The sequence below is a fragment of the Balaenoptera physalus genome, assembly GCF_965194825.1.
Source record: "Balaenoptera physalus genome assembly, chromosome: 19".
NCBI classification, from domain to species: Eukaryota; Metazoa; Chordata; class Mammalia; order Artiodactyla; family Balaenopteridae; genus Balaenoptera; species Balaenoptera physalus.
Window position 1 is genome coordinate 34,820,132 of NC_138900.1, and position 24,322 is coordinate 34,844,453.

A 24,322-nucleotide genomic window follows, 5' to 3' on the forward strand; every position below is an offset into this window, starting at 1 on the left:
TTGATTTCTTTGGGGAAGGGTTTTGGGTTATGGGAAGACTAGAACTGAGTACAACTTCATAAGTTTTTTGCAGTGGTGCTGGGAAAGAAGAGTGCTTTAGGAAAATGCTGTACCGGGCACACCTGTGTCTTCATCGAGTCTCTGCCATCATCACGATTGTTTTAGAAAACCTTACAGACTTTTCCTGTTGTGGGAGATACGCCAGTGGCCTCTGGGTCGCCTCCTGACATCGTGACTCCTTGGAGTTTCTTGAAATAGCTTGGCACCTCCAAGCTCTGATACACCAGTCTCTAATCCAGCCAGAAGTTGTTCATCTCTAAACATGGGCACAAAGCTGTTGACTATAGAATAGTGTGTCCTGGTCCCTCACAGCTGCCAAGGAGACAATTAAACACTTTACTTTTCTGTATAATCCAGAGGTATGATTACATGATGCTATAAGGACCGAAACTTTTACCTTCTTTTAGGTAACTGATATAACAAGCCTTCTACAGGAATTAACTACTTGGATTTTAAGTCAGTTGTTATGCCAAGGTAAGAAAGCCAGAATGGTCTGAGTTGGCAATATTCGTATGAATATAGAACATTCAAGAACTTTCCTGTTTCAGAAATGCATAGCTGAATGACACATTGGTGATAATGAAACTTTGCCATTTTAACATCACTCAGGTTTTCCTTTGTTCAGACTCAAGGGTTTTCGTGCTTTTTCATAGATCCATTCTTTCTCTTTGTGGGTGTGTCAGTGAGACAGTGATAGTTTATACGCTTGTGTCCACCTGTGGATGTGGACAGTCAAAACCAGACCTTGTTGGAGGCAGGCTGCCCGGCTGGCAGAGGACCATGGCCTCTCTAGGCCTCTTCTCCTGGGTCCTGGCTCCCTGCTCCTTTCCTGACTTGCTGAGGCCTCGTGTCCCTCACTTTCCTGAGAAGGGCTGTGCCGCCTACAGCAGCAGTTCTCAATCCTGGCTGCACACTGAATTCATGGATGGAGGCTTTTAAGATAACTCATGCCTGTGCCCATCCGAACCCACTGGAATCTGCAGGTGGTGGTACCAAACGCAAGTTCCTGTGCCTGATGCACAGTGAGGCCAAACAAACCGAAACGGAGTTCAGAGCAGAGAAAGGTTTACTGCAGGGCCATGCAAGGAGAACTAGGGGCTCGTGCCCAAAAAGCCCCCAACTCCTCAAAGGGTTTCGGCAAAGCGCTTTTAAAGGCCAGGTGAGTGGGGAGGGTCACGGGGTGTGTGATCAGCTCGTGCACAATTCTCTGATTGGTTGATGGTGAGGTAACAGGGCCGTCTCGCAGGGGTTAACATCATCAGTCCTTAGGTGCCAGAAGGTCTGGGGGCTAATGCTCCTGATCAGCAAGTAGTAAATTTCTTTCATTTGGTGGTGGTTTTAGCATCTGAAAAACTCAGGAAATGTGCATCAGATACTATTATCTAGGGGCTTCAGAGAGGAGCTAAAGCAGAGGATATAGGATAGGCATCTGTCCCAGGAAGTTTCCACAGGGTCCTGCTCGGTGACAGTGGGGCCAGGCACGTGGCATTTTCCACCGCTCTTTACATTAGTCCAACATGCAGCTGGGATCGGGGGCCACTTGTCAGGAGGAATGGAGTTTACTGAGGGAAACATAATCCACCTGTCATTCCCTGGTGGAACTTCTGCTCTGATAAAGAGGACTATGGACTTGGACAGGCTCCAAAGGGGAAGTAGAAAATCTGCTGTAAAGCTCCTGGCCCAGACTATTGAGAAAGAGCCTTGGAAATCTATGTGGGATGTATTCTAGAGGCCAGAGAAAGGATTTGGAAACAGGGTGAACGTCACTACTTCTAAGAGGGCTTGAATGAAGATATCCTTCAAGGGGCATATCCTGTTCAGGAAATATTCCAAGGTGTGTAGAAACTTAGATGTCATAAACAAGAAAGAAAACCCACCAGGCTGATTAGGTAAGAAGGTGGGAAAGCTCTTAGGAAGGGGCTCGGTGTTTTGGGGGGCAGACTTTACACTGAACTGTGGACAGTCAGGTTTGTGCAAGTTGCCACTTTTGGAGGGCTGTTGTGCAATGCTGAATTTTATTGGAAGGGGGAGTAGTTGGAGGTCTAATTGAAGTAATTAGGTGCGTGAAGACTGAACTGAACATCATAAAGGTAGAGTAATTTACCCAGCAGTGACCTCCATTACAAAAGCGCCACAGAAATTTGCAAGTTGCATTCACTGCTTTCACCTTACCCCTTTCCTAGGAGTTTATGAAAACTCTTAAATGTTATATACATCAAACCATCCCCTTACAAATAACACCCAGGTCTGTTTCAAATACTGCCTTTTCCAAAGCAGTTTGAGGTTGCTACTCGGGTTTGAAGAGTTGGATTGAAATTGACTTCCCCAGGGAGGCCTCCTGAGTCCCTCTCTGCCATCCCTCCTTACTTTGTGAGACGTTGAATGTGACCTCCGAGGTTGTACCTTTGGAATCCCATTTGACAGCAGGCAGAGTCTCACCAGCCTGTGCAATAAATGAGGCCAGGCCTTGGGGCATGATGCATGGCTTCTTAGCTGTACGTCCTACGTGGCTGAGGACAGACAAGCAAGGCTGCTCTGTGGAGTGTGTCGTGGTGGGGTTATGACACTGGAATCTCTACGTTTTAAACAAGTGTGTGTTTTACTCTTTCTGGCCATCCCTGCGAACTTTAGACTGTTTTGTTCAGATCTGTTTCCAAGCTATGTCCTGTATGTTACCTCTGGCGGGTGGGGTGGGCAGCTGCAGGATAGAAAGACTTAAGTGCAGTTTCAGGTTCCTGTGCAGAGTTCACGTACCCAGAGAGGCCTTCTCAGACCACATTAGCCGCTGGTGTGCTGGTAAATGTTTAACAGCCAGCTCTCCAGGGAGAAATAAAAGCCCTGATCTGCAGCGTTTGCCAATTTTGAGGTGTAAATACTTTCACAGTGGCTGATTGCAAGCTGCCAGTGTGACATCCCTGAAGGTGGCACCGGGAAGAGATGCAGCTAGGATTAGCACACAAGTATCAATATATAGCATATCCACCAACCAGATACGACAGAAATAGCTGAGCACAGACCGGGGGCTGCTGACTACGGCTGGGGGACCAAACCCAGCCCACCGCCTGTTTGCCTGTTTTTGTAGATAACATTTTATTGAAAGACAGTCACGCCCATTCATATTACATATCTATGGCTGCTTTCAAGATACAAGGGCAGAGTTGAGTAGTTAACGACAGAAACTGTATGCCCCGCACAGCCTAAAATATTTACTATCCGGTCCTTTATGGAAGAAGTGTGCTTCCCATTAGATAATTGTGAAATGTAAAATAATTAGGAAGGAATAAGTTTTAAATATGACTTATTTAATGATAACTTTTAAAAATAACAATTGCAAGTTCATATAATTTAACATTAATAATGGATGTGTTTAAGACCTGGCTCACAGAATTCCTGAAAATTAAACAGTTGGTTCTGTGGGTCGGTGGGACCAGCTCCAGCTCACCACCAACATCCTCTAAAATGCCTCTGCAGGCACTTTCTGGCCCTGGGGTTCTTCAATTTCTCCATGGCACCCCTCCTGGGACCTGGTGGTTTACTGCGCTCTCTTTGCACTAGAAGCAGGGGTTTTTTTCTAGTTCCTTCAGTCTCTTTCCTTAGCACCTTGAACAGGGCCAGGCATGAGTAGGCACTCAAATATCTGCTCAGTGAAAGAAGGAACTCTCAGCCTTTTATGCATAGAAGTCACCCCATTGACTATTGTTGATGTGGCCAGAATTAGATCACTGTGCCCATTTCTTTTGAGAAAATACAAGAGGTCCCAGCCTCTGGTGCCCCACATAATGCTTCCTCTCAGAAGTGGAGACATCGTGGAACTTCCCTCATAAGCCTTGATGAACTTGAAATGAAACTGTGTATGTATGTAAAGTGCTTATCACAGCCTGGTACGTGGTAACCCCTCAGTAATGGCAGCCGCTGGTAGCAGCAGCTGTCGTGGTAATAGCATAATCGTGTACTCTGAGAGACAGGCTGCAAATCTAATCAACATGTCTCTTTCCCCCCTCTCTTCTCCCTCCATGATCTTATTTTCAAGACATATTCTCAAGCCTTCATGTTGCCTTTTAAGATTTAGATTTTCCTGTGCTTCTGGTCCTCCTGGCACAGCATCGCCATCTTGTGGTGATCATAGGTTATGTCAATGTCCTAGATCTTAACTCCCAGCTGGCTGTGCAGCCAGAACCTAGGTTTGGGAAGCAGCAGGTGATTTTTGAAAACAAGTGTGGCAATTAGTTAAGGCTACACACCAGATTACAAATTACATCCAGGAGGGTTTAAGCTCCCTCTGTGTCACTTCAGGACGTTTCTGCTTGTGACTGGCCTCTCACTGTCTGTCTGTCTTGCCCTTTCTCTGTCTCTCCATCTATCTTGAGCTTTGTCTCCTTTTACAAATGGTATTTAAAATGAGTTAGTGCCATCTGCTGGGTGAATGCCGTAAGGTCGGGTGTGAGCGCTTCTCTCAGGGATCTGCTGAAGAATAGAGTACTAATCCCTAGCTTTATGAGAAGAAAGTAGGTAAATCATGGGATACTGATGTCAAGCCCCTAAATTGGTATGCATTTCTCCCTTCATTAGAAACATGCTTTTCTGGGGTGGCGGGGGGGACAGGGTGTGGGAAAAGACTGTCGGGGTGAGCCTAATATCTACTAACTTTACTACAGCTAAAGTTGTCAGGGTCTCAGTATGAAAATCAACCACACCCTCCCTCATCAGTGTTTCCTAAAGAGTGGTCTGTGGCCCGCCTGCATCTGAGTCATCTGGGAGCCTTAAGAATGCAGGCTCAGGGACTTTCCTGGCGGTCCAGCAGTCAAAACTTCGCCTTCCAATGCAGGTGGGGTTGCGGGTTCGATTCCTGGTCGGGGAGCTAAGATCTCACGTGCCTCGCGGCCAAGAAACTAAAGCATAAAACAGAAGCAATATTATAACAAATTCAATAACGACTTTAAAAAAATGTGATGGGGCTGACACATCAGTCACCTCAAAAAAAAAGAATGAATGCAGGCTCAAGTGCCCCACCTAAAACTACAGAATCATACTCTCAGCACTGGGCCCTGGAATCTGCACTTTGCACACCTCCCCCTCCCCCCACCAAGTGAGTCTTGTACACTCTTGTGTGTGTGTTTGAGAACCACTACCCTAGACTCTGCCACTGTGGCAAAGACTTTTTTTTAGCAAAATCCAGGAAGGATTTGCATGTGGACCAAGGCTCACATAAACTGCTTTTTGTGTGAGCGAGAGCTGGAATCTCTGGCATAGTCATAGCTCCTACCTTCACTCTGTCATCACAGACCCAAATGCCTGGACCAGCGCCTGGCACGTCACAGGTGCTCATGCTGATTATAGCCGCTGTATGTCCGTGACCCCAGCTCACACCCACCGTGTCTCCCTGGCTCTGCTTGGCAGGTTGGATACGACCAGTCCACGCTCCCACACCGAGGCACAGCCTGCTCTTCCCCAGCAGGACTCGCTTTACAGAAAGCACAGGGCTCTGTTGGAAAGACTCCGGAACTGGAGGTCGCCACCTTTCTGGGTGGTGTCTCTCTGGCCTGTCTCTCCACCCCTTAATATAGGGGGATTGGGCTAGCCTCTCCGCTGTCCTCTGACACTCAGGGGCCCCACTTCTTTCTAAGCCCCCCTCCCCATGTTCACATCTGAGGGTGCTTTGGTCTGGTGTATGCTCAGACCCCTCCTCAGACCGCTGACTTCTCTTGCTTTGGTTCTTCCTCAGCCCCCTGACCCTAAACAATCACACACAGGTTGTGAGTCAATCCACATGTGCGGTTCAATCCACGTGTGCTTATTTTTCAAAAGCCTTGATGTTTTTCTTCTACCTGGCAATTCTATTGCTAGGACATCTTTCTAAGGACATAATCACAAGGATGCCCAAGATTAGCTGTAAGAGTCAATGGCAACAGGCAACATTGTTCACAATGTGGCTACACTTGAGAAGCTTAAGGGTGCAGGACCTTGATCAATTTCTGGTATAGCTAGACTACGGAGTACTTGGCAGCTGTTGAAGATGCTTCTAGAACATCATTTTGTTTTAAATGACCTGAGCCAAGTTCCACAATATATTAGGTGAAAAAGAGCAGATTATAAAACATGTTTCATAATAGATCTGTCTAATTTTGTTTATACAAAGTTTTGTATGAGTGTACTGAAAAGTTTGCAGTGAATACACTGACTGCATAGATTACAGTGACGGCAAATGATTTTGATGTTCTCGTTTTTTCCCTTTGTCAGTATTATCCAAATCAAAACCCGTGTTTGACTGAATGACAGGATATGCAGGGAGGTGGCTGGGCAGGGGCCATGTATCAGAAGGAGATAATGGATGTGGGAAAGTCTGTGAGCTGTAAATCAAATACTGCTAGGATGTTTGGGAGTTTGGGCAGTGATTTTGGAGGTCATTTGGCATGATGAAGACAGGTGCACGTCCACCAGTTTTCAAGTTCTCTCCTGGCAGTCCTGGGGAGAAAAGACGGCTCCTGGGGAAAGGGAAGGGAGGTTGGAGGGGCCTCGGAGGTCAGAGGGCGTTTAGGACCCCAGGGAGGGAGGGGATTGCAGCTGGCATGAAGGGTGAGTCAGCGAGGGCTCGGAGGTGCTGCCAATGACCCGATCAAGACAGAAGCTATTCCCAGGCCACGACGACCGTTCTGGGTGAGGGGGTCTTGAAGGGCCAGCGGGAACCGCCAAGATCACACTGGGGAGACTGAGGCAGCCCAGCAGGCATGAGGTGGCCAAGGAAGAGAACTGTTTGGGGCGGTCTGGGGTAAACAGACTCGGCTGCGCCTGGCCCTTTCCGCTCCAGTCTCTGCTATTGTTCAAGCCTTCGTGTGGCTGCCAGAGCTCACAGCCTTCACCCTCACCCTCTGACCGCACAGAATGGAGAGGTGCACTTTGGAGAAACTGAGGCCAAAGGAGCTGGGGATTTGGCAGGAGTTTCGGGTTAAGCAGACTTCTACTGTGGTGCTCGCGAACATATAAGCTGGCCTCTCCCGGGCGGGCAGCACCAGGAGAAGCAGGCTGAGTTCCTCCCCAGAGGCCATGGGCACAGAGCCTGCTGCTTGCTCACTGCGGAAAAGGGGGAGGGGAGAGCAAGCGGAGCCCTGCCGCCCCCAAACGTCACTCCCCTTCCGGCCTTGCCGCTAGGGGTCTGGACAAGCAGGGCTGGGGAGGCGTGCTGGGCATCAGGGACACGCGAGGATGGAGGAGGCCAAGAGATGGGGTGGTTGGGGCCAACGCAAAGGGTGGTGGTGGGCAGGACAGGGTGTCCCGACACCCAGAGGACGAGGGGACCAGGGAGGAACCGCAGGATTGAACGTGTTCCTGCTGGTGGCAGAACAGCCTGGGGGGAATTGGGGCTGCAGGCAGAGCCAGCACGGAGCTCTGCAGCCACAGTGTCCTGACACATGGAGGGAAGCATGCCTGTCTGTTCCCTGGGTCTCAGTTTCCCCAGCTGGTGAGCATCTGGCCCTGGCTTAGGTGCTTCCTATATGTCCTCTCCCATTCTTACAAGAACCTCACCCCAATTCCCAGATGAGGCAACTGAGGCCCAGGCAGAGCCAGTGGGACTTAAATTCAGGGCTGCCTGCCTCCAGAGGCCTAGCATTGACTCTAAAAGGAGGTAGGGTTGGGGGAGTTCTGCTCAAGACGGTTCCCTCTGGTCCCACTCGTTTCTGCTATCTTTCTGGACACGTCTGCAGGACCCTGCCCGATCCAGGTCCCCCTCTGACAGAGGGCCCTTGGCGGGGTTTCCATGCCAACCAGGTAAGGGCTCAATCTGATGCTCTGTGGTGTGGCCCTGCGTTGGGAGTTGTGCTCTGGCCCGCCTGCAGAGAGCAAGCCATCACCCCTGCCAGGGAGGGGCGCCAGCGCTTAGGGGCGCTGAACTGGGATCTATTCAGGGATCCGCGGGAGGGAGCCCGGAGCCTGGGGGATGCCCCGCCCACCGCGGCCATGACCGCGTGGGGCTGCGGTCTTTCTTACTGAGATGTACCTTGTTTAAGCACGCTGGTCTTCTGTGCAGGGTTCCATGAATTTCACGTGTCTGTACAGCCTTCAGGTCGACCTCCGGGGCTTTTCCAGCACCTGGTCCTGCTCCCTTTGCTCCTCCCCCTCCCCCAGCGATAACCACTGTTTTGACTCCTGTCCCCATGATTCATTTTGCGAGGTTTGTGACTCCATGTAAAGGGGCACAGGCTCCTGCACACTCAGTGCGGTGTCTGTGATTTTCACTCATCTGTGTGTATCCGTGGTTCTAGTTCACGGCTCTCACAGTCATCTGAAGCTTCCCAGTTTCCTTGCCAGCAAGGCCTCTGGGGCCTCAGACCTGCTCCATCATCCCTACCTCTCGCTCCTCGCCAACCTGCCACTTCCTGCAGGAAGAATTCAAGACTTTCCCTAGAGGAATGTTACTCTCACTTGCCTGAGTGCAGAGAAAGGCCCAGCCTCACCTCTAGAGCTTCTGCCTCCCTTATCCTCGAGGGGACCCCGCCCCAGGCACTCCCAAGACTCCTGGGACTTCCACAAAGCTTTATATTCGTCTGTTGGCTCTGGTAGGAGGGCGACCAGAGGGCGGGAGCTGCGTGGTCCCTGCTGCCTCAGCACCCATCCCAGGACGACCCAGCGGGAAGCACGCCATGTCCACTGCAGGACTGGACAGTTCACGTGAAGGTCATTTTCATGGGCATTTCCAAGCTGAATATTCTTTTTGGCCCATGCCATTTTAGTTGTCAGGACTTTTCTCTTCCGGTCCCCTCCTCCAGCCACATGTCTCAGAGAGCCCACGTTGGGGTAGGGAAGAATTTCCCCCATCCTTCGCCAGCCCGACTCAAAGAATCTGCGATTAGAGGGACTCAGTCTGTGGTTTCCAATTGCAAACATCCAACATGGTGGTGTTGGCCCATCTAGTCTACAGCAGGGAGAGGGTCCACTCATGGCCAGGCCCACCTCCCCTCGGGCCCCCGGCTCCACCTAGATACTTGTGAAAGCAGCCACACCCAGACTGCTTGGAACCTGGTCACCACATGCTCCTTGATGAGACTGTCTCTCTGGGCCTCAGTTTCTTCACCTATAAAATGGGGAGATGTCCTAGACCTTGGATCTCAAGCTCACTGCCTATAGGGACCAGGCAGGTAATGGAAGAAGGGAAGGAAAGGCATGGGGGTGTTAAAGGGAGTGGGAGAAGCAGGCCCAGAGGATTCTGATTTTTCAAAGTCAGGAATTTCCAGGAGATGTGAGATTTCCCAAATTTGTAAAATTCTGACCAAAACATGAGTTTTTGTAGTTAGTTTGTTTTTAAACACTGTATGGACCACCAGTTCATGAGCTCTGGCCTAGACATTCTGTCCCAGGCCCTCTATTCTGCCGCTCTGAGTCTCCGTTCCTTCTGCACCGGGCTTTGGCTGGCAGTGGCGGGGTGGGAAGCACAGAAGCTCTCGGGGCTGGGATTCTGACTACGTCTCCTCCGCCCCCAGCGCGCCAGCTGTCACATCACAGGCACCCTTTGTAGGAAGATCGCCTTACTTTAGGGGCGCCCGAGCTAGCATATGAATTTTTGATCAGATTGCCTTTTGAATGAGTTGACTGTAATGAATAATAGGGCAAAGGGCGCCAGCATTGTGTCTTAACTATAACTGTTCCAATTAATTATGGGTTTAATTAGCATACATCGAGAGCAGCCATGGAAAATAATACTTCATGGGTTACAGATGCCCTGGCAGCTGCTACATGAAGTGTGATACCGGGCTGGGGTAGAGATAGTTATTAATAAATTACTCCCATTGTCAGAGACTCTTATTTATACAAATTAGCAGGGGATACATAATCAACTTTAACTGTATAATTTATAATAATTGATTTCATTTTGACTGACCACTAGTCGCTTACCAAATACCCTCAGAAGAAAAATTGCCCTATTAGGGCAAGTTTAATCCTAAACATAGCTAATGAATCCTATTACTTTAAGGTCATATTTGAAGCTTTTGTTAATTGTCAGAACCATTTTAAATTGATTAGAGTTAAATTAAATCAATGTAATGTTTAGAAAAACAATATTTCTAATGGATGAGGCCGGGCTGACCTCGAATAAACATATTTATCAACCGATTCTTGGTGACGAGCAGGGAAACAGCTGTGCCCATAATTCACATTTGTCTATAATATGGGAAATGTCACCAGGCAATTAGTTATGTCAGGTAATGAATAGGGAGCATGGGGACCCCCCTCTGGCAGCTGGGGTGGACAGGGGTAGAATGTTCTGGACACAAGCGGCTGCCCAGCTCCTGATGGCTTCCCTTTCCCCAGCCAGAACACAGGGCTCCCCAGCTCCCTCAGTCACCCATTCCCTGGAGCTCACCTGGCCCACTGGCCCCTCTGCCCCTCCACTTCCCTCTCTCAGGCACATGGGCCTTCCTCCAGGAGCTGGGATGCTGGTCTTTGGTCTGGTCCACACCTCCTCACCCCTCATCACCCCTCAGGTTTCACTTAAACATCACTGGCTCGTGGGGGAGCCCCACTTGACCCCCCCAGACTCCACCAAGTCCCCCAAGTATGGGCTCTCAGGGCAACAAGGTTCACCCTTCCAGCTGTCATTTTACATCGTGTGACACTCTGATGGCATCTGGCTCCTTGAAAGCTCTGTGGGAGCCACCGTATTGCTTTACTCAGCACTGGGTTCCCGGATTCTGACCCAGAACAGGAACTCCATGAGGACTTGATGGATGAATGGAGGGATGGATGATGCAGGACGAGGTTGTGCTATTCTGTGAGTTCTGCTGTAAGGAGAAGGGTGTACCGTCTACCACTTTCTAAACGTTTACCAAAGCCAAGTGCTTTATATATATTCAGCTAGTTTTTGTGACATTCCCACGAGGTGGGTACCTCCATTTCACGAAGTAAGTAATTCATCCAAGATGTCTCAGCTCAGGAAGTAGGCAATTCTCGCAAGATGTCTCAGCTAAGCAATAGGGAGCCAAAATTCAAACTCGGGTCCAAGAGAATCCAGAGCCCTTTCTGGAATTTTCATCTGGTCAGTAGGGTTTCCTTTAGGAGGTAGTGTGGGGAGCCTTGGAGAAGGGTTTGGATTTCCAGAGGGGGCTGAGTGGATGCTCTAGGCTAACTCCCGAGGGAACAAGATCAGGGCAGGAAGAGCAGATGTGGAGGAAAGAAATGGTTCGTTCCAGTGGCCTCCTGCTACTTCCCCAGCCCAGAGGGATGATGCCTGCGGTGGGATGGTGGGCAGAGCGGAATCCCTGGGGGAAGTCTAGACCTGGGTTGAGTCCTGGATTGGAAACTTATTCACCATGTTGACTTGGGTGGTTCACTCTGGCCTCAGTTTCCAGGGCTGTGAAATGGGTTCCCAGCCACTCAACACTCAGGGGAAGGGCCTGGAGGGCAGCCCAGCTACTGTCACCCTGGCCTGGCAGGTCAAGTGAATTAGGTGTGGGCAATGGAGATCTCACACTTTATTTAGCTTCTGCTTGGGACCCTGGGGGCAGAGCAGAGGAGGCAGGCAGGCTGGAGTTTTTCAAGGCTGCTGAAGCCTGAAAGAGGACCCCCTTGAACGGCTAGGAAAAGCATCTGGACCCCCTGCCTGGGGAGACAGCTTTGAGAATCTACTGAATACAACTTCTTTGGGTCCCCTGAACTTGGCAGTTTCCAAAGCTCTCATGTATCCATTGTTGAGAAAGGCAGCCCAGCTTCATGAGCCCCCGCCCCACAGGTGAGAAAACTCAGGCCCAGGGGGGCTGACGCAGCTTCCACCCCAGCCCCCTGCGGTGGCAGAGCCAGAGGTGGGCTGCACTGGAAGTCAGGCCTCCTGCCTCTGACCCTTCCATCTCTGCCAAGCCTTCCCTTCCTCGGGCATGTGGTTGGCCCTCTGACCACTCTTGCTGATGACCAGGACTGATGGGGGGAGATGAGTGTGCAGGGACCCCAACTGCACCCGGCGCCCAGCACCCCACACCATGCCAATGACAACCACGGCTTACGGTTACCAGGTGCTGCCCTGGTGCCAATCAGTGTTCTGAATGCTTCCCAGATACTGTTGTAATTGTTTCTCACAAAAACTGGGGGCGTAGGAAGTATTATTATATATCATAATCATCCCATTTTTTAATGTTTCACCTAAGGCACAGAGAGGTTACCCCTCGCCCAAAGCTGCACAGCTCCTAAGTGGCAGGGCTGGGATTTGAACCCTGGTTCTCACTCTGGGGCCTGAGCTTGTCATCCCTCCCCAGTACTTTCCCGTCTGGTATGGAAGATTGAGGCCTGGGAATAATTTCTGATGATCTCAAGCGTCCTAATCCTTGATCACAGCCTTCTTAAATGACTGTAGGTTTTTATCATCAAAAACCATTAAAAAAACAAATGTAACCAAAGCTGGAATAATTTGGATGACAAAACGAACAGCTGCAGTATTGGATTATAACACCCCAAATAACCTAAATACCCATATTAATATAAAGAAATGATTGAATACATTAAAAAATGGGGGAAAGGGACAAATATCTCTTTTAGAAAATGACAAATAACACATGGAGCTGCTGCCGCGTCTGGAGGGGGAACATCCCCTCTCCCTGCCTGCGGGCTGGACTCCGGGACCCCTGTCAGAAGAACAGAGTGCGGAGAGGAAAGAACAGCCGTGTTAGCGGGGAAACTGACAAAACAGACTAACCAGCTGACCAAGGTTAACCTTACCAGGGGTGAGCGTGGCATCACGGACCCCGACGTGGTATGGCAGGGAGAGCGCATCACCTTCGGGCTGTTTGTCCCCCACACCTACAGTCCAGACTAACTGCGAGGAAACAGGAGAAACCCAAACTGAGGGGCACCGGGCAAAACATCTGACCACTACTCTTCAAAGGTGTTCAAGTTCATGAAAAACGGGGAAAGTCTGAGAAACTGTCACAGACTTAGACTAAGGAGACATGATACCTCAATGCGACAGGGGACCCTGGATGGGTGCCTGGAACAGAAAGAGGAAATTTGTGTAAAAACCAGTAGGACCTGGATAAAGTCTGTAAGATGGTACCATTGTCAGCTTTTTAGCTTTGACAAATGTGCCACAGTTAGGCTGACCTTAAGGGGAACTGGATGAAGGGTACATGCGAACCGTGTTATCTTTGCAAATCTTCTGTAAGCCTAAAAAATATTCCCAAACAAAAAAAGTTTGTGAAAAAATCACTAAGATAACAGTAAGGTTAAAAAGATGTCAAACAGCATAAAAGGGAAAGGCAGACCTCCCTCTTACCTGTGCCTCCCTGTTCCCAATTCCCTTCCTTAGAGTTTAGCATTTTTACCAGTTTCTTATCTCCTTCCGGAAATATTCTTTTCATGAATCAACTCAGGCAATTAAATATCACCATTTTGTGGACAGAAATGGGACACACTCTGCACTTGCTTCTGTGCTTTGCTTTCTTCATGTAACCACATAACAGAGCTCCTTAGTTTTTCACACGGCTGCATAGCGCTCTGTTGTCTGGTTGTGCCATGGTTAATGTAGCCACTTAGGTTGTTTCCAGATTGTAGCTTTTTCTTCTTTTTTTTAAGGATTGGAATATGGCAAGAGAGGAACTGCTTTTCTAAGTGTTTGATCATGTAATAAGCTCTCTCCAGGCTGTCTGGAAAGCCTGTCCAGAGGCCAAATGGTCATCAAGGGGAAAAGTCTTTTTTATCAACTCCGAGTCTTTTCATACCGCACAGCTCTGTCACTGGGGGGACACGTGTGTCGCTTTGAGCTGAGCTGGCCGAGCTGGGCAAGAGCGTGGCTGGGAGAGTAGTGGCCATGCAGGCGGGCGGCTGGCAGGGCAGCAGGGGCTCAGGGAGGGAGGGGAGTCCTGTTTGTTGTAAGTGGCCCCTGCACGTGGCAGGCACCTTGCAGCCCCGTATTCATCTGTGTCTGCAGCAAAGAAAGGGCACTTTGGTCAACGTACTCCAGAGGCAGAAAGAGCTGGGATCTGACATTTCCTTACCCAGGAGTGAGGGTATGGGGAGCGGCAGTGGATATAACAAGCATATATTGAGAACTGAAGAGGCTCTGGTCGGTGTGGACTGTGGGCCCAGGAGGCTGTGAGGATGGGCTGGCCTTTAAGGATGAGGTCAGTCTGTGCCTCTGAAAATTCTACCCCTGTGAGGGGAAGCGATGAAGGCTGTGAACCACAGCCTTTTCTACGCTGTGTAGAGGTTGCAGACTCAAAGTCTGCATGGTGTTTGGAATAAATGTGAAAAGTTGCCCTTGTTTAAAAACATAGAAGCTTTTACAAGAAACCTGGACCTCCAGCTTTTCTTGAAAAACTGGGAAATCTGGCATGTTGGGGGCTGTTTTCTGGAAGGGCAACCAGGGGCTGAAGCTGACCACTGAGGACAAGCTCTGTGCTCTGTTCGCACCTGGTCACCTTCCCCAAGGCCTGGACACCAGAGATAATTGAGTTTGCAACCCCTGACATAAAGAGTGGGGTTGCCAGGGTCCACGTATCCTATTTCCCAGGAAAGGTTAACACTGGTCTCATTTTAAGGGAAAGGAAATCTCAGAGCCTGGTGTGCTAACAGGAAGAGAAGGGAACACAGAAGGGACATTTTCTGAGCCAGGCACCATACAGGGCACTTCGTGGATACACAACTTATTCTGCCAACAGCCCATTTTACAGATGGGAAAACAAAGCCTCAGAGAGATCAATACTGTGTACCTGACATCTGGCACAATGTCTGGCCCTTTAATAAATACTTTTCAGGATGCATGAATGAACAAATTCCTGAGTGACTGAGAGTGTGACTCATGTGACAATTGGACAAGTGAATATCAAAGGTGGGCTGAAGTCTGTGCGTGGGGTGGGGCTGTACCATGTGGAGTGGGCAAGTTCGCTCTTGAGTCTTAATCAGAGCCCCACCCACACAAAGAGCCCTCTCCCCTACTGGTGTCCCGCCCTCCTTGGGCCATGGTGGGTTGTCAGATAACCTGATGTTGCTGAGGCGTTAACGGGTGATCCTGGCTTCCTGGGCCCTCTGCCAGCTGATGGGTTTGCATTTTAGAGGGTGGTGTCTTCTGGCTTTTCAGGGGCGCCTCCTACTGTGCAAGTTTAAAGGGTTGGGGATAGATTCAGACAAGTGGAAACTCTGATTCCTGTCCAGTGAAGAAGCTGTAACTAGATAAAAATTTGCCCTATTAATAATGCTTTATACATAATTCTCATTTCGTAGGAACAATAATTCTATGAGCCAGGTGTGATTGACATCATTTTACAGCTGAGGAAACTGGGTGCCCAGAAATTAACTACTTGACTGTCTCTTGTTCTTATTTGTAACTAGTAAGGTTGGAGCAGAAACCTCATAATCAGGTGTATATATTATGACTTTACCAAAGACTGGCAAAATATCTTCCAAGAGAGTTCTGGTTGTTCCCCATTTTCACCATCACTTGGATTGTCAGTCTTTTTTAAAATTTTAGCTATTCTTGTACAGGTGTATCAGTATCTTCTTGTGGTTTTAATTTGCATTTCTTTAATGACTAATAATGTTGAGCATCTTTTCATGTGCGTATTTGCCATCCATATATCTTCTTGATGTAGTATCTGTTCTGATTTTTGCCCATTTAAAAAATTGGATTCTTTGTCTTATTATTGAGTTGTAAGAGAGTTTTTATGTATTCTAGATACAAACTTTTAATCCAGTGTTTCTCAAGACATATTTTTGAATACCACACTTCCCCCAACCCCTGAGCCTTTTTAGACATTTTCCCCTAATGCCTGCACTACCCCTGCCCAAGAAATTTAATGCCACAGATATACTGCATATCTGTTTATGCACTATTGCTCTTCGGAGGGACATATACCATTGTGATATTTAAAGGATTTTTAGTCTCCTGAGAACCAATTTTTGCCGCTTTAGGGTGATATCACCTTCACTGAGAATGTATACTTTAGTCAGATTGTGTTTTTACAAATATTTGCTCTCAATTTGTGGCATGATTTTTCATTTTCTTAACAATATCCTTTGTAGAACAGAGTTTTAAATTTTGATGAAATCTATTTCTTTTATGGTTTGAGCTTTTTCTTTTCTATCTAAAAAGTATTTGGCTAAACCCATGTCAAAAACATTTCTCCTATATTTTCTTCTAGAAGTTTTATGTTTATCTTTTATATCTAGGTTTATGATCCATTTCAAGTTACTTTTCTGTATATGATACAACATAATGGTCAAGGTTCTTTTGCTTTTGAAATGGATGCCCAAATTTCAGGCATCATACGTTGAAAATATTATTTCCCTATTCAATTATCTTTGGCACCTTGTCACAAATAGATTATTATGTGTGGGTCTACTTCTGGACTCAGTTCTGTTCCATTGATCTATCTGACTATCATTATACAAGTACTGTGCCATCTTGGTTATAGTAGACAGCTTTATAGTAAGTCTGAAATTAGCATGATTCCTCCAGCTTTGCTCTTCTTTTTCAAGGTTGTTTTGGTTATACCAGGTCCTTCATTTTCCATCTAAATATAAAACCAGCTTGACAATTTCCACAAAAACCTGCTAGAATTTTGATTGGGACTGAATCAAATGCATAGAAATATTTGGGGGAGAATTTTGACATTTTAACAATATTGAGTCCTCTGATCCACGAATATAGTTTGTCTTTGCATTTATTTTGGTTTAAAATGTTTTTCTTTTAGCAATGTTTTATAGTTTTTAGCACACAAATCCTGCACTTATATTGTTAGATTTATCCATAACTATTTCATGTTTTTTGAAGCTATTGTACATGGTATTTTATTTTATTTTTTGATTTTTTAACATCTTTATTGGAGTATAATTGCTTTACAATGGTGTGTTAGTTTCTGCTTTATAACAAAGTGAATCAGTTATACGTATACATATGTTCCCATATCTCTTCCCTCTTGCGTCTCCCTCCCTCCCATGTACATGGTATTTTAAAATTTCAGTTTCCAATTGTTCATTGCTAGCACATAGAAATATAATTGATTTTTGTATACCAATCTTGTATCCTGTGACCATGCTAAACTCACATACTAGTTCTAATAGCTACTTGGTAGATTTTATGGTAGATTTTTTTTAATGTAGATGATCATATTGAATTTCTTCCTTTCCAATATATATGCTTTTTATTTCTTTTGCTTTCCTTACTGCACTGGCTAGGACCGCCAGTACAGTGTTGAATAGAGGTGGTACGAGTGGGCATTCTTTGAATCTCTGTTGTTAGATCGATTGAAATGACCATTTTTCTTTTTTCAGTCTGTTGATGTGGTGAATTTTTGAATGCTAATCAAATCTTGAATCTCTGGGATAAACCCCACATAGTCATCATGTAGTGTTCCTTTTATATATTGCTGAATTTTATTTGCTCATATTTTAAAAGGTATTTTTGAGGTTATGTTCATGAGGGACATTGATCTATAGTTTTCTTTTCTTGTTAGATTTTTGTCTGGTTTTGGTATCAGGGTACTGCTGGCTTCAGAAAACAAATTGGAAAGTGTTTGCTCTTCTATTTTCTGAAGGAGTATTATTTCTTCCTTAAATGTTTAGCACAATTCACCAGTGAAGCCATCTGGGCCTGGAGTTTTGCTTATGGAAAGATTTAAAACTATAAATCAAGTTCCTTTATGGAACATTATCTATTTCTTTTCAGATAAGCTTTGGTAGTTTGTGTCTTTTAAGGCATTTGTCCATTTCATCTGAGTTATCAACTTTATGGCCGTAAGTTCACTCTTAATATCAGTTTATCATTTTAATTTCCATAGGCTCTCTAGTGAGGTACCTGCTTTCATTCCTAAAATTGGTAATTTGTAGTTTCTTTATTCTTGATCATTCTGCCTAGAGGTTTATTGGTTTTATGGATCTTTTTAAGATTTATGTTTCCTTGATTTCTTAAAAATTGTTTTTCTGTTTTCTACTGTATTGATTTCCGCCTTAATCTTTATTATTTCCTTTCTTCTACTTTGGTTTAATTTTCCTCCTTTTCCTAGTTTTTTTAAGGTAGAAGCTAAGGTCATTAATTTGAGACCTTTCTTTTTTTCTAATGTCAGCACCATGGGGTCCATTGAGTCATATGGCACAAGATGCAGGACTTGTAGCACAACCCAGACTTGGGGTAGAGCCCCTTCTTGCTTTGGACCTCACTTAAGACTAGCATCCTTCCGCATAACCCAATGGATGGGCAGGAGCCGTCTTCCCAAGTGTGGGAATATGCTGCCTCCAATATCCAAACACGTCCTCCAAGCATCGGGCTTCTTTCTCGGTGATAGGAGGTACATGGTACCACCCTTTCTCCTTTACTTTAGAGGGAATGTTCCACTGCTCCAGATAACCCTTAAAAACTTTGCTGATGCATACGTCTGAATCCTTTCCTTCTCATCCTTGGGAAAGCATGTATCTTATGAGGCATCCAGAAGACTTGCCTCTTCTTTCTCACCTGATCCAATTGACATGACATCATTGAGACAGGGAAGTAATGTCAGGTTCTGGGGAAGAGTCCTGATGATTTAGGTCACTTTAGACCGTATTATGACAGAAATCAGAATTACCATATTCCAGGGCCAGGCTGTAAATGTATGCTATTTTTCATTGGATGTAAAGGCATCCTCATTTGTGATGGGTAGGGGTAATGGGTTGAATGGTGGTCCCTCCTTGCCCCTGCCCAAAAGATATGTCCACTTGGAACCTATAAACTTGACCCCATTTGGAATAAGGGTCTTTGCAGATGTAATTAAGGTTTCAAGATAAGATCATCTTGGGTTCGGGTGGGCCCTAAATCCAATGATAAGTGTCCTGAGAAGAGAAGGGAAGACACACAGGGAGAAGGTGATGTGAAGACGGAGGCAGAGACTGGAGTGATGTGTCTACAAGCCGAGGAGCGCCAAGGATGCCGGCAGCCACCAGAAGCCAGAAGACGTAAGGAACGATGTTCCCCTGAAGTTTTCAGAAGGAGCACGGCCCTGCGCACACCTTGGTTTCAGACTTCTTCCTCCAGAACTGTGAGAGAATAAGTTTCTATTGTTTTAAGCCACCAAGTTTGTGATAATTTGTTAGGGCAGCCCCAGGAAACTAACACAGTGTGGATTTGCTAGATCAGAGACTGCAAACCACATACCCGAGGTTGTGTTAAGCTGCCCTAGTAAATATACCCCATTCGGCACAGGAACTGCAATTCAGCTACTGCCTGCTTGAGCCTTTCCCCTACCATCTGCAAGGATAGTTCTGGCATCTCTACTTCATTTAATGTGAGACATCACTTTTTCCAAGCTTTTTTTTTTTTTTTTTTAATATATATTTATTTTTGGCTGCATTGGATCTTCGTTGCTGTGCGCAGGCTTCTCATTGCAGTGGCTTCTCTTGTTGTGGAGCATGGGCTCTAGGCACGCAGGCTCAGTAGTTGTGGCGCACGGGCTTAGTTGCTCCGCGGCATATGGGATCTTCCCGGACCAGGGCTCGAACCCGTGTCTCCTGCATTGGCAGGCGGATTCTTAACCACTGTGCCACCAGGGAAGCCCCTTCCCAAGCTTTTAAGAGCCATCTCAGCTGTGTATTAGACCCAGGGTGTTAGATCCTATGTCAAAGGAGAGGGCTCCCTTATCAACGAACGATCCCTTACCCAGCATTGTATTCTGTGTATTTCATCCAGCGTTGTAACCAGCATCCTCTGGGCACACTTTGCCAGTCCTGCTGGGACCCGTTCATGGGGTCTTTCAACTCCTTTGGCTTTTCAACCCCACGTTCCCTTTGCAGGCCTGGCACAGTTGAGTCATGCTGAGATTTGACCCTAGAAATTTTCTGACGGTCAGCAGATCAGGAGGAGGACCAGCACAGTCTTCTAAGCCCCATTTGAGGCTTTTCCAATAGTCTCCACACCAGGGGGAGTGGGCCACTTCTGCAGATGCAGAGCCTTCAAAGTTCTCCAGTGCATGTACCCATATGACCCTAGCCCAAGTTTCAGAGTCCTAAATCTTCCTTTTCAGGGTCCCGACTTTGGTGTAGAAAACTTGCCTAGGCTGAGAATGGAGATTTCTCTGCAGTTCAGTTCCTGGTGGTCAGCTTCCTCTGCCCATAATGCTGTCGCGGGGGCTCCCGGTCGTTCATGGTTTGCTCCACCTTGTGACTGATCACCCCGAGCCTGGCTTTCTGAGCGTCAGTGGTGCTCGTCAATGGGCTCCCAGTTCCACAGTCTAAGTCCTTTTCCTCCCATACTGCGCCAACATCAGGGCTCTTGCATGAGGCAGTGCACCCCATCCACGTGTGTTCCGTGCCCCAGGGGACCCACAGGCGGGAGTCTTGGTAACCGCGCTGCCACCGCACGCTCCAGACGATTCTCCACTCCCGCCAGTGATGGGGTCATCATGCTAGCTGGCTCACGACTGCAGAATTCCATTCCCTGAGCCTGTTTCTGAGGACCACTCCTGGTCCCATCTCTGCTGGCTCAGGTTCCCTAGAAGCAGAGCCTGAGATGAGCATTCAGGATTAACGAAGAGGGTTCTCTTCCAGAAAAACCTGTAAGGGAGGGAATCGAGCAGGATAATCGTAGAGAAAAAGCAGGACAAGGAGGTAACCTCAGTGGAGCCCAGTGTTGTCTGAGCCATGGTGACGGTAGGGAGCTCTAGACCATAAGTCACACTGCAGCTGTCCCCCCGCAAGACCAGAGTCTTTTGTACCTCCTGATCGGCCAGTCATTTGCTATGGGCTGCCCTTGCCGCGTGCTGGGGTTTAACTTCCAGGGCAAGGACCACCCCCCATCAGCTGAAGGCAATTCTCCAGAAAAGGGGCCACTGGGGGCCATTACCAGCCTACCTCATAGCAGTTGGGGTCCAGAAAGGGGCTCTGGGCTGCCGAGGTCCAGAAATCTGCATCCCAGAAATCTCAGCTGATTCAAAGCTAGCATCATTTAAGACTAATTTTTCCACGAGGTGGCGTCTATTGTATTCTTGGAACGCACAACTCTATAATGATGGTGAATTTTTTCCAGCAATGTTTCTGATAGTTTACAGAGCGTGCACTCCTAAATTAACAGCACACCATGGTGATTGTTTGATCTTCAAAATAATTTTATCCCCTCCATTCTCCAGCCCAGAGATATTGATGTTTAGATGTGTGTGTGCGGGGGGTGTTTTAGCACAAACCTAGCACTACCACTCTAATAAATGCTGGGAGGGTGTTGTTAAAGGATTAAACTATATTTTGAATCACAAGATCAGTTAATGTCAATGATAATGCACATTCGTCATCAAACTTACTGTTGGAAGTTGTGATTGGAGAACCACTGCTCAAGTAATAACAAAGGACAGCAGGCCCTTGTTTCTACCTGCTAAAGAGGCATCACCATGTGGCATGAATATAAATGTAGTTTCAGCTCACTTTGCCCTAGTATTGAAATTCCACAATTCTTTTTTTTTAAATATTTATCTATTTGGCTCTGCCGGGTCTTCGTGGCGGCACCTGGGATCTTCGTTGCTGCGTGTGGGATCTTTTTTAGTTGCGGCATGTGTGAGGAATCTCGTTCCCTGACCAGGGATAGAACCCGGGCCCCCTGCCTTGGGAGCGAGGCGTCTTAACTACTGGACCGCCAGGGAAGTCCCTTGAAATTCCGCAATTCTTGATTAATTGTTGCTGTTGGGCTGCATCCCGCAGGCCTGCAAGCCTTGTAGTTGTCCAGCCTGGAGACCGAAGAAAGAGACCAGGAACGGTGAGAGAGACAGCAATGCTTTATTGGACAGGGCATCTGAAGCAAGGTCCCGGGGTGACACCATGGACAGCAGAGAGCAGGCAGGACACGACAGCAATCTTCACTACATGAGGGAGAAGGAGGCTACCATTTATAGGGGGAATTGACATCAGTTACCATGGAAACCAGAGGCTGGGGCAGGGGCAAGCATGTAGGCAGTTACTGATTAAGCCCTATGATTAAGAAGATTGGAGAGTCCTGTGAGTGAAGCAGGGCCAGGTCGAGCAGGGGATGTACAGAGAGCAAGAGAACAGCCATCTTGAGTGGCCTGACCACACGGTCGTTTTACTTGAGGGGAGTTTCAAACTTTGTATGTAACATTGAGACATTATTCTTTTTCATATTACATGATTTCAAAACCACATCATTCTAATTCATTTCAAATACAACACGTGGCATTGTCTAATACTTTTCTAGATTTGTCTTTCATGTTTAGCTTCTTGATCTGGTAGGAGTTTGTTTCTATATACAATGTGAGGTAAGGATTTGACTTTCTTTCTTTCCAAATGAAGAGCCAGGTGTCACGATCTCATGGTATTGAAAACTCCATCATTTTCCTGATATTTCTCTCTATATATGTGTCTATTTCTGGACTTTCTATTCTGTTTCTTTGGTTTCTTTGTGTAATCCCATCTGCTTCATGCTCTTTTAAATACTTCATGGTCTGTTTTCATATTTGGTAGAACAAATGCCCAAACTATTTTGTTTCTTTTTCAAATTGTTCCTGGTTATTCTCTTGCATTTTCTTTTTCAGATGAAATTTAGCTTGGGCTTGTCCAGCTCCATTAAAAACTCCTGTAAGGATAGTGATTGGGATGGTGTGAATTTATAGTTTAATTTGAGAAGATCTGACATTTTTACAATATTGACTATTTCCATCCAGGTCTATGGTTGTGCCTTTCCATTTATTCAGGTCTTCTTTTATGTCCCACAGTAAATTTTTATAGTTTTCTTCTCATAGTCCTGAACATTTCTTGGTAGGTTTATTCCCAGGTATGTTATATTTTTTGTTTTCATTGTGAACGAACCTGGAGGGTCTCTGGGATTGTACTTACGTCACGACGGAATTCTTTAGGTTTGGTGGAATGTCTCTAGCTCCGGAGTGAAGGGGGCTGTACCTACACTTGGCAAATTAGAGGGTGAGATTGCCCGTAGAAGGGGGTTCACTTTCTTTAGTGTGCAGTCCTTGGCTTTTGACCTGAAATGCCACTGCAGCCTCCTGTCTGATGTACAGGGACAGACAGGCTATATCGGCTCCAATGAAGACCAATTCTGAACACAGTTATTTTACTAACTTCTCTCCCGATCGCTTCACCCCTTGCTTTCTGTGTTTGTTTCCTCTGAACCCAAGGTTATTTGGGGTCTTTTTTTCCTTTCTCAGTGTCTCTAGCTCTGGTGGTTTTCATTGTGGTTTCCTCGACTCCTTCTGAGCCTCTCGTTCTCTCCTGTTCTGCTCCTGTCAACCCCACCCCATCTGCTTCCCATCTTCCAGGAACTGTGGACAAGTTCTTGTTTCTCCAGCCTGGTGATGGATTCACTCTTTCTTTTTAAAATACGACTTTTCTTTTCAGGGATTTGGGGCAGGAAGACAGGGAGATGGGAATGCTTAACTTGTCTTCTGAATCCTATTGCTTTGTGTGTTCATTTTTCATAAGTCAGGAGAATCTGAGATCTGCTTTCATGGTGGCACAGAGGCCAACAGAGCAAGGAAAGGTGAAGATGCAGGGAAGAGGTGATAAATGATATGGTGCGGTCCCCTGGGGAGCTTGAGGGGCTGAGCTCAAAGGTCGGGGTTGGTTTCGGACAGGCAGGGTGGGTCAAGGGCACCCACAGGTATAGGCGTGCCCGCAGGTTTGATGGCAGAACATGAACTGTGTTCTCGTTGATTCCTTCTGTGTTTCCTGAGGGCCAGGACGTGAGGTTATCGTGGGGAGAGGGAGAGGGATGCAGAGAGTTGCCAAGGGGTTCTGGGAGAAGGGAAGGTTTGAAATCATCACTGTGCAGAGTGTGAGAGGGAGTCGAATGGGGAAACAGGCTTCCTGGATTGTGCTGGGAACCAGCCCTCGATGGGAGGTCCAGCCCACAGGCGCTGCCCCCGGCCAGTCCTCAGTCACTCTGAGGAGCGTACTGGTTTGGAAGCTGGAGAACTTGGGAGGGACCTAGTTAACCTTTTCCACCTGTGTTTCTCTTCACAGGCCCAGGCGGACCAGGAATCAGAAGGTCTGGGTTCAAGTCCTCCTGTTACCTCTTGGAAGCTGTGAGACACTGGGAACATTGTCTCCCTTCTCTTTTTTTTTTTTTTTTGAGGGTGGGGACATAGACTTTATTGTATCAAGATGTTAAAAGGACAATTGCCCGTAGCATGTTTGTCAGAAGATAAACTTCGGTGTAACGGAGAGCTGTTCATTTTTATAACAAAACCAATTAGAAAGCTCTCCCTTCTTGTTCGCTGCTGTTTGGAGGTCATGGTGACATTGACCTCATGGGGTGGCTGTGAATGACACAGGGCATGGCATGGAATGTTCAAAAATTCGGGGGACA

At 47.0% G+C, this 24,322-nt stretch overlaps 1 long non-coding RNA gene across 1 annotated transcript in view; it reads right to left on the reverse strand.

Annotated features, from left to right (window-relative positions):
* LOC309648989 overlaps positions 1-24,322 on the reverse strand; it is a 1,142,769-nt gene that overhangs the window by 251,562 nt on the left and 866,885 nt on the right. The gene's annotated exons all lie outside the window — the stretch shown is intronic.